At 59.9% G+C, this 6,634-nt stretch overlaps 1 non-coding gene across 1 annotated transcript; it reads right to left on the bottom strand.

Annotated features, from left to right (window-relative positions):
• Positions 1-2,196: 2,196 nt before the first annotated feature.
• TRNAQ-CUG (transfer RNA glutamine (anticodon CUG)) lies at positions 2,197-2,268 on the bottom strand. The gene has a single exon. It is a non-coding gene; the product is annotated as a tRNA-Gln (tRNA).
• Between the last annotated feature and the right edge of the window lie 4,366 nt (positions 2,269-6,634).

Genomic DNA, 6,634 nt, shown 5'->3' with positions numbered 1-6,634 from the left:
ATTAGGGGGTAGAGTGGGGGAGGGACATGGCTGGGATCCAGGGCTACTGCTTTTTCTGGTTTTCTCCACCTCCTGCAGCTGCCTCGATCCTTTCAATGTGTTTCTTGTTCCATATTCATTTGCTGACTTGTGTAAATCACCCCAGAGGTGGTTGCATCTCAGTGTTGGGTGAGGCACCCTTGGCTGCATCACCTCCTAATCGCATCTCTCTCCCCCTTCGGGTGACCCTGCAGCACTCAGCAAACATCCACAAGATCATGGGGCACTTTGAGCACTGGGCAGGCAGGGGCCAGGCACCCAGCCCTCCCTCCAGAGAATGGGACACAGCATCGACTACTTTTTACAGGGATTAAAAAGGGGCAAAGGAGGGCAAATCAGAGGAGTAGGTGGCCAGGGTCTGAGCAGGGGGTGGAAATTGACTGGTCGGGGGTCAAGCAGCTGGAGGCAGAGTTAGGAGAGGGACTGAAGGCAAAGTCAGGGAGGTGGGAAGGAGCCGGAGTTAAGCCCGGAGGGAGGCGCTGCCAGAGGGTTAAACCCCGGCACAGGCAGGGGCCGAGGGGGAACAGTTATCCCGGTGGGCTGAGACTCCAGTGTTTGCAAACATGGGTGGGGGGAGCAGAGGGCTTTTTTATTTCCCCTCTCACAGGCAGCACCTCTCAGCATGGACTTCCCAGGGCTGGGCTCTTAAAGGCACAGGCATCCCACCGCCTAGACACTGCAGCTCCTCTCTGATGTAACATACTGAGGTGCTGCAGTAGGAGACTCAATTCAGTGAAACTGGGCATTCCCTATACGCCCCCCAGCCAGGGGGCTGTGCACCCCCTTCCCCGATTTTCCCCAACACCCCCTCCCTCAGTGGTCAGGTATTACATGCAGCGCTGCCAATGTTGTCATTGGTTGCAAACTTGAATGGAAATTGAAACGTTAACACACACTTTAAAAGCAGATACAACGTATGAAAACTACTTGTACCTGAGAAAGTCAAATAGGTTTGGAAAGTCTGGACAAAGCCGGGTTTCCTCACCCAGCTGTTGTGTTTGCTGACAATGTTGGTGCATTGGCTTCGGCAGTGTTGGCCAACCTTAGAATTTCAAATGATGATTTGTAAGCGAGGTGTGAATGAGCTCTCCCCCTGACAGCTACTGATGACCAGGGTTGAGGGGAAGCTTTGGGACCAGACTGTATTTACATGAACTCACCTACTCTGCTGAGGTATCCAGTAGACAGAGCTGGGCTGCCTCTGCTCTAGGTGCCTGGAGGAGGGAAGGTGTGTGGGGCTACAGCCTGGGACTCTTCCTCCCTCCTGCCAAGCCCTGACTATTAATCCCAGCCCTGGCACTCCTTTCTTCAAGCGCCATGTGGGCCAGAGGAAACGTGTGGTAGGAAGCACAAGGGCCAAGCTTGTGAACATCAGGTTCAGCAGCAAGAATCCCAACTATCAGGGTAGCAAGTTCTAGAGCCCTATCCTATTGTGGCCATCCCTGCCAAAGACCGGGCTCTCGGAGGTGTGAGTCACCCAGCAGGAGGGGAAAGATTCACACTTACACAGTTGGAGACAGGGGAGTTGAGCTCTGGGGCATTACCACAAGCATGGGTGGGTGGCAAGTTTGTAGAAATTTTGGTGGTGCCCAGAACCCGCCCCCAAACTCCACCCCCACCTGCCTAAGGCTCTGGGACGGGGTTTGGGGGGGATTAGGGTGCAGGATTCAGGCTTTAGGATGGAGTTTGGGTGCTGGGTGCAGGCTCCAGCAGGGTTTTAGGAAGGGGTGAGAGGTGCAGGCTCTGGGGGTGGGAAGGAGTGTGTGGGAAGGGGTGCACCCTCTGGGAGGGAACGTAGGGCTGAGGGATTCATGATGCAGGAGGGGGCTCAGGAGTGGGGCAGAGTATCAGGGTTCAGAGGGAGCTCAGGGTTGGGGGTGTTGGAGAGGCTGAGGGCAGCCTGCACTAGGACTCTGGGGCTGCAGTTCTGCCCAGAATCGCTCTACTCCAGCAGCAGGAGCAGGCAGGGGACAGGCACATGCTGCTTTTTGTCAGGCAGGGATGCACCACAGCAGAGGGGAGGGGTGCCAGGCAGGGGCCAGGGGAAGAGACCCAACTCCAAATATTGCTGGAGCAGGGCCCCCAGCCCTGAATGTTCCTGGAGCACGAGCACCACAAATGTATATAACCTGCCGCCTATGACCACAAGCCAACACAAGGTCCCACTGAGATTTGAACTCAGATTACAGGATTCAGAGTCCTGAGTGCTGCCCATTACACCATGGGAGCAGCTTGTGCTGCTTTCTCTGCACATCGGTGACTGTCATGGGGTGGCTTGTGTAAGGGGGCTCTTGGCCCTTTACTAAAACTTAGTGTGTGTGTGCGGGGGGTTGGTTGGCTAGTTCCCAGCACCAATAGAAGGGAGAAGGATCAATGGGAAATCAGGACCCTGAGACTGACAGTCCCCAGGGACAATGGGGAGAGGCCAAAGCTCCAAGTTAGCTGCACTGACAGGCCAGACAATGTAATAAGAGAGTCACCAAGCCAGGGGGTCCCATCCTCCATGTGAGCTGGAACTGCCTGGGTGAGAGTGGGGCAGAGCTAAGGAGAGAGCAGGAGCCCAAGAAGAGCCGGGGAGCAGAGCTGTGCAGGTGTAGTGCCAGAAACTGCTGCATGTAGGAATTTGCAACCTGTAGCAGTTACTGATACCTGAGGTTGTTCTTATTTGCTGACTTGTCCTAATTGGCTAAAACCTGACAGTGGTTTCTCTAGCAAAGGCCAGTCCCTGGCCCCTTGGTCCAGACATCCTCCTTCATATCAGGCTAGGGTGACCAGATGTCAAAGATGAAATATTGGGATGTGGGGGGCGGAGCAAAAAAAAAAAGCCAGAGGGCCCCCCTGCCACCAAGCAGAAGTGGCACAACCCCATCTCCAAACAATTCTTGGCTCCAACCTCTGCTACACCCCCAGTTCCCCCATCCTCTCACTCCTGGGCCCAGCCTGGGCTCCAAGCTCTGCAGCCGAGCCATGATCCGGGCCCCTCCTGCAGCTCCCGGGCAAGGGGTGAACCAGGCAGCTCCTGGCAGGAGCGTGTCCGCCCCACTTGTGTCTCCACCCCCCGTCCACCTGGGCCCTGCCTGATCCGTGCTGCCCTCACCCCAATGCGCTACCTGCAGGCTGCAGGGCTGGAGCAGCTTCTGCGCTACGTTCCTGGCCACGGCCATGGCCAGTGTGCAGACCTGCGGGGGAGGGGCGCAGCCTTCAATCTCCAGGTCTGCAAGGGGAATGTAAAGCGGCCGTTCCTGCGGGAGTAAGGCGCTGCCATCCCTCCCTAGCTCTGCCAGAGGACTGGGCATCAGCAGTATTAGCAGGGGCAGGGTGCTTGATTGTTTCCCGTGCTCTGCGAGGGGACTGGAGAGCGGCCGTTCCTGGGAGCGTGGTGTGCTAGGTTCCTTCCTAGCTGTGCAACGGGAGTGGGGAGCGGCAGTTACTATGGCGGCGGGGTGCTGGGTTCCCTCCCCACCTCTGCCAGGGGCCTGGGGAGCAGAAATTCCTGTGGGATTAGGACGCTGCCTTCTCTCCCTAGCTCTGCGAGACCACTGGGGAGCAGCCCTTCCTGCGGGATTAGGGCACTGCCTTCTCTCTCCAGCTCTGCGAGACCACTGGGGAGCGACCTTTCCTGCGGGATTAGGGCTATGCCTTCACTCCCTAGCTCTGCGAGACCACTGGGGAGCACCCCTTCCTACGGGATTAGGGGTCTGCCTTCTCTCCCTAGCTCTGCGAGACCACTGCGGAGCAGCCCTTAAAGCGGGATTAGGGCAATGCCTTCTCTCCCTAGCTCTGCAAGACCACTGGGGAGCGGCCATTCCTGCGGGATTAGGGCGCTGTCTCCTCTCCCTAGCTCTGCGAGACCCCTGGGGAGCGGCCCTTCCTGCGGGATTAGGGTGCTGCCTCCTCTCCCTATCTCTGCGAGACCACTGAGGAGCTGCCCTTCCTGAGGGATTAGGGCGCTGACTTCTCTCTCCAGCGCTGCGAGACCACTCGGGAGCGGCCGTTCCTGCGGGATTAGGGCTCTGCCTTCACTCCCTAGTTCTGCGAGACCACTGGGGAGCAGCCCATAAAGCGGGATTAGGGCAATGCCTTCTCTCCCTAGCTCTGCGAGACCACTGGGGAGAACTGTTCCTGCAGGATTAGGGCGCTGCCTTCTCTCCTTAGCTCTGCGAGACCACTGAGGAGCGGACTTCCTGCGGGATTAGGGCACTGTTTCTCTCCCTAGCTCTGCGAGACCACTGGGGAGAGGCCCTTCCGGTGGGATTAGTGCGCTGCCTTCTCTCCCTAGCTCTGCGAGACCACTGGGGAGCAGCCTTTCCTGCGGGGGCGGGGTGCTAGCTTCCCTCCCCAGCTCTGCCAGCGGCCTGGGGATCAGCTCTTCCTGCGGGATTAGGGCACTGCCTTCTCTCCCTTGCTCTGCGAGACCACTGGGGAGCGGCCCATCCTGCAGGATTAGGGCCCTGCCTCCTCTCCCTAGCTCTGCGAGACCACTGGGGAGCGGCCGTTCCTGCGGGATTAGGGCGCTGCCTCCACTCTCTAGCTCTGCGAGACCAATGGGGAGCGGCCCTTTTTGCGGGATAAGGGCGCTGCCTTCTCTCCCTAGCTATGCGAGACCACTGGGGAGCGGTCCTTCCTGTTAGATTAGGGCGCTGCCTTCTCTCCCTAGCTCTGGGAAACCACTAGGGAGTGGCCCTTCCTGCGGTATTAGGGCGCTGCCTTCTCTCCCTAGCTCTGCGAGACCACTGGGGAGCGGTCCTTCTTTCAGGATCGGGGCGCTGGTTTCCCACCCCAGCTCTGCAGGGGTCTGGGGAGCAGCCCTTCCAGCGGGATTAGGGCGCTGCCTTCTCTCCCTTGCTCTGCGAGACCTCTGGGGAGCAGCCCTTTCTGTGGGATTAGGGCGCTGCCTTCTCTCCCTAGCACTGCGAGTCCACTGCGGAGCTGCCCTATCTGCAGGATTAGTGCGCTGCCTCCTCTCTATAGCTCTGCGAGACCACTGGGGAGCGGTCCTACCTGTGGGATTAGGGCGTTGCCTTCTCTCCCTTGCTCTGGGAGACCACTGGGGAGCGGCCCTTCCTGCAGGGGCGGGGCGCTGGCTTCCCTCCCCTGCTCTGCCAGGGGAAGGGGAGCAGAACTTCCTGCGGGATTAGGGCGCTGCTTTCTCTCCCTAGCTCTGCGAGACCACTGGGGAGCGGCCCTTCCTGCAGGATTAGGGCTCTGCCTTCACTCCCTAGCTCTGCGAGAGCACTAGGGAGCAGCCCTTCCAACGGGATTAGGGCGCTGCCTTCTTTCCCTAGCTCTGTGAGACCACTGCGGAGCAGCCCTTAAAGTGGGATTAGGGCAATGCCTCCTCTCTCTAGCTCTGCGAGACCACTGGGGAGCGGCCGTTCCTGCGGGGTAGGGGCGCTGGCTTCCATCCCCAGCTCGGCCAGCGGCCTGGGGATCAGCTCTTCCTGCGGGATTAGGGCGCTGCCTTCTCTCCCTAGCTCTGCGAGACCACTGGGGTGCCGACCTTCCTGCGGAATTAGGGCGCTGCCTTCTCTCCCTAGCTCTGCGAGACCACTGGGGAGCGGTCCTTCCTTCAGGATCGGGGCGCTGGTTTCCCACCCCAGCACTGCAGGGGTCTGGGGAGCAGCCCTTCCAGCGGGATTAGGGCGCTGCCTTCTCTCCCTTGCTCTGCGAGACCTCTGGGGAGCAGCCCATTCTGTGGGATTAGGGCGCTGCCTTCTCTCCCTAGCACTGCGAGTCCACTGGGGAGCTACCCTTTCTGCGGGATTAGGGCGCTGCCTCCTCTCCCTAGCTATACGAGACCACTGGGGAGCGGCCGTTCCTGCAGGATTAGGGCGCTGCCTCCTCTCTATAGCTCTGCGAGACCACTGGGGAGCGGTCCTACCTGTGGGATTAGGGCGTTGCCTTCTCTCCCTTGCTCTGGGAGACCACTGGGGAGCGGCCCTTCCTGCAGGGGCGGGGCGCTGGCTTCCCTCCCCTGCTCTACCAGGGGAAGGGGAGCAGAACTTCCTGCGGGATTAGGGCGCTGCCTTCTCTCCCTAGCTCTGCGAGACCACTGGGGAGCGGCCCTTCCTGCAGGATTAGGGCTCTGCCTTCACTCCCTAGCTCTGCCAGAGCACTGGGGAGCAGCCCTTCCTACAGGATTAGGGCGCTGCCTTCTTTCCCTAGCTCTGTGACACCACTGCGGAGCAGCCCTTAAAGCGGGATTAGGGCAATGCCTTCTCTCCCTAGCTCTGCGAGACCACTGGGGAGCGGCCGTTCCTGCGGGGTAGGGGCGCTGGCTTCCATCCCCAGCTCGGCCAGCGGCCTGGGGATCAGCTCTTCCTGCGGGATTAGGGCGCTGCCTTCTCTCCCTAGCTCTGCGAGACCACTGGGGTGCCGACCTTCCTGCGGAATTAGGGCGCTGCCTTCTCTCCCTAGCTCTGCGAGACCTCTGGGGAGCGGCCCTTCCTGTGGGATTAGGGCGCTAACTCCTCTCCCTAGCTCTGCGAGACCACTGGGGAGCGGCCATTCCTCCGGGATTATGGCGCTGCCTCCTCTCTCTAGCTCTGCGAGACCACTGGGGAGCGGCCCTTTCTGCGGGATAAGGGCGCTGCCT

The sequence above is a fragment of the Gopherus flavomarginatus genome, unplaced genomic scaffold, assembly GCF_025201925.1.
Source record: "Gopherus flavomarginatus isolate rGopFla2 unplaced genomic scaffold, rGopFla2.mat.asm mat_scaffold_172_arrow_ctg1, whole genome shotgun sequence".
In the NCBI taxonomy this organism is placed as follows: domain Eukaryota; kingdom Metazoa; phylum Chordata; order Testudines; family Testudinidae; genus Gopherus; species Gopherus flavomarginatus.
Note: the sequence above shows the minus strand (reverse complement) of the source record. Positions and strands in the feature narration are given on the sequence as shown.